The following is a 3,935-nucleotide window of genomic DNA, read 5'->3' on the forward strand; positions in this document are numbered from 1 at the left end:
ATCCCCTAGTCAAGGATTGAATGTAGAACCATCACGTTGACAATTGACAGTTCTACCCATCGGCCCATGGGATTGGTGCTCCTAAATGGCTTCAACAAGTGCCCATTTAAATAAACATTTGCCCATTCATGAGAATGTTTCGCTCAGCCAGTTACAAATAACTAGAGACCTCTTAAGGCGATATTTCTTAAACAAAAGTTTAGTCTGTATGGACTAAAATCTTGTTTAATATCACCTGAAGATGTCTCTAGTTACTTGTAACTGGCTGACCGAAACATGCTCATGAATGTGTAGCGACATATTAATGCTTACGTAAAACAAATTTAAAGTGTATCTTACCCTACTCTTATAACGCCGGGCAATCTGCTAATATATATATATATATATATATATATATATATATATATATATATATATATATATATATATATATTAGCAGGCCGCCCTGTGTTGCTCAGTCGTAAAATATGCTTCATTATTATATTTTAATTTATGAAGTTTTTTTATTTATTATATTGTATCCAATATATAGAAGTGATTCCCGACGTGACCCAATCGTAAAATATGTATAAATATGATGATTTAATTCATGCATATTTCGTATGTAATATTATAGAGTCCATACTCTATTGATTATAATATTATACCCATTAATAGTACCCACGCCACACACAAGAAAGTCTCTATCCTTTGTTTGAGACGAAGTAGGTTCGTTCCATTGTTGGACTTCGCCGTGGTTTGCTTGATCTGTGTTACTTTATAGACTTTCTTGTGTGTGGCATGTTTGCTCAGGTGGTAGAGGCTCGGGTTTCAAGTGCCGGGTTCAGATATGTCTAACTGATGAACCAAAATGAGAGAGAAACTAGTCTTGGACTTTAGGTTTGTTGGCTGTCATGGCCCTTGTGTACTGCAGCGTTGTTTGGCTGTGGAAATAATTATATAATCTCTCACATTCTGAAAACTCTAATACTAATTGCTCGCTAGGTTAGCGTGTTAGATGGCATGGTCCTGGCAAGTATAAAATCCCTACTTGTGAAACATCGGTAAGAGTTGGATCTTTGAGACAAAGTAGGTTCGTTCCATAGTCGGACTTCGCCATTGTTTGCTTAATCTGTGTTAGTTAATACACTTCTGGTTTGTTGGCTGCCATGGCTCTTGTGTGCTGCGACGTTGTTTAGTTTAAGTGAATACTCTGATGATTGGTAAGTAGGAATTTTATTTCTCCTAATTTTAGTCTTGCAAATCATGTTCAGTTGTTATTTTATTTATGGAAAATACTTTCATAAATTGATCAAATTATTCCATGATAATATAAAATTTTTCTCACAGTTTTGTTGCATTAATAAAAAGCGACTACACCCTTTATTATTTTTTATGCAAAAAGCTTATTGTGTTTGAAGTCTGTAATTGTCATTTTTTTATAACTGAGCTGACTCAAATTCTGGTGCCACCTAGTCTTAAAGGCAAAGTGTTGATCTCTGAAGGTTCTGCACTTGTCATGTCTTAAATATGAACATCATTTGAACGCATCCCATACATCATTAATACATTTACGTATTTACTTAATAGTTAAGATAACTTTATTAACGATACAGATCATCAGCTAACGGAACTAGATATACATATATTATTTTTTAATATTGACCCTTTGTCCCAAGCCAAAATCACATTTATGAAACAAAAGAACAAAATACAAATGAGATTTAAATATCATGGGAAAATAAAAACAAATCCCAAGTACAAAAGGAAACAACTCATCCTGAAATGGTTGACCTCCTTAAATCGGACGCCATTTTAAATAGTTATGATACAAGACACCATGCAAACACATTAGTAACAAAACAGAGAAAAAATGAAGTAGATGATGTAGTGAAGGCCGCAAATATTGACACTTACCGTCCATCTTAAATCCATAAAGAAACGACGATCTGAAGAAGTATCGAAAATAAGAGCTGATTAACAACTTTGATTTGGCGTCATTAATTTCAAACCTGATATTTAACAAGGCCGATAGCCATTAGTCACGTGCTCTCGTTTAATGAATGAATGCGTGAATGTAGGATCGACATGAAATTCTTGAAGATAAACTAAAATGACCGAAAAATGGGCTGAAATGACTTAAATAAATAAAAAGGAAATGACTTAGAATGCCTTTAATGAACTTAAGGATGAATTGAATGACCTTAAGAATGACTTGAATGCTTAAAAAATAACTGGAATCCTTCAAAAACAACTTGAATGATCTGGAGAAGGACTTGAATGGCTTGCAGACTGACTGGTTGTAAAGTAGGTGATCATTTTACATTAAATTAATACAGAAAAGTGATCTCCCACTTTATATCACAAAGTTACAAACATAAGTACAGCATGTAGTAAGAACAGATACTACACTTTGACCTTGGCCAAAAGGCCAAGAAAAGGGGTATTTATTTGCTCCCCCACCGAGCAAATTAGGCACAAGGCCGATTTTTAATGTGAGAAGTGAAGGGGAAATGAGGACCAACTCCCCGGGGAGTAGGGGAACTGGATAGTGACAATTGGTATGAAGGGTTGTCCCTACATTGACCAAGGTCTTATATGTGGGGCTGCCCCCTACATATGGTCTTTGCTTGCAGTATCTGCCGGAACAGATACTAAGCACAAAAGTGTTACGGACAGACCGACCGACAGACCGATTGACCGACCTCTAGAGTCGCTTGCACGCAACTAAAAATATTTTAGAAAAAAAGAACAATAAATGAAATTAAATTTACAAGTGGCAAACGTTTTTTTGTTTTTGTTTTAGTTTTTTAATCATACTAGAATCTCTATCTTTATTTATCTATATACTATGATATAAAAGTCACTTTATGTGTGTGCGTGAATTCTTTCCTCATAGTTTCTGCAACGGATGAGCCTACATTTAGCAAATTTCACGCAAAGCTAATTTATATACCTGGCAGTGTTCTTAGATATGTTTTGTACAGAAATTCATCAGAAAAAATCGAAAAAATCCGATTCTAAAAATAGTCTGTTTTTCTTATAGATAAAAAATAATTTTTACAGTTGAATATTTTTCGTTACACCGGTAAAGGAAAATAATAAAACCTCAGCAAATCATTTCTTCTAAAAAAAAAAAGATGAATTATTGGTATATGGAGATATAGCTCGGTGGTAGAGCATTCCACTACAAATCGAATGATCCCGTGTTAACTCCTGCATGTACCTCATCATTTTATTTTCATTTTTTCTTATTAATGAGTTCAATTTGCGATAAAAGAAGTGGTATCATTTAAAAACGCTGCAAATCATTTCTTCGTTTGCATATTTAAAACTAAATATTAATCAGGTCATTCATCATCAAATCCAAATATCAGCTGATGTTATGTTGTAAGCAAACACAGACGGAATTTGATAAACGATATTATTATTATTATTATTATTATTATTATTATTATTATTATTATTATTATTATTATTATTAGCTTACATGGAGCTTTCACACAAGTCAACAAACGATCTGATTGGAAACCTGTGGTGTTCTCTGGAAGCTGAGTGACAACAAGTCTCCTCAGACATCCAGCTCTCTCCACCTCCTTCGATAGCATTTGCAAATGAATTTGCATCATCGCAACAGCCGCTTACCATTGATTTCTCGCTGGTAGTGGGCATTGGTTTATATTGGAATTTGAGTGGTACTCAGCCTCCCTAAAGTCCCAGTTCTCTTTGCGCTTGTCCAGCCGAGGTCTGGCTAGCGCTCACTCCTCAGTCTTTCAGTCCTTCTTGACCCTTCTCGGCTCTTTGGTATCACTTTTTTATTGGGGGAACGGTGATGAAACAATGGGAGGGATGCATGATGGGGGTGTAGAACTTGTAAATATGCAGCTTCGGTGTTCTTCATTCCCTGTAATGCTTATTCGTTATATTGTCTTCTTGTATTATTCTCCGCATTCAAG

The 3,935-nt window shown here is 35.0% G+C and overlaps 1 pseudogene; it reads right to left on the reverse strand.

Annotated features, from left to right (window-relative positions):
• Positions 1–2,285: 2,285 nt before the first annotated feature.
• Positions 2,286–2,422, reverse strand: LOC145296441 (U2 spliceosomal RNA; annotated as a pseudogene).
• Positions 2,423–3,935: the final 1,513 nt, after the last annotated feature.

Source organism: Euprymna scolopes, chromosome 16, assembly GCF_053919585.1.
Source record: "Euprymna scolopes isolate OS-2025 chromosome 16, ASM5391958v1, whole genome shotgun sequence".
NCBI classification, from domain to species: Eukaryota; Metazoa; Mollusca; class Cephalopoda; order Sepiida; family Sepiolidae; genus Euprymna; species Euprymna scolopes.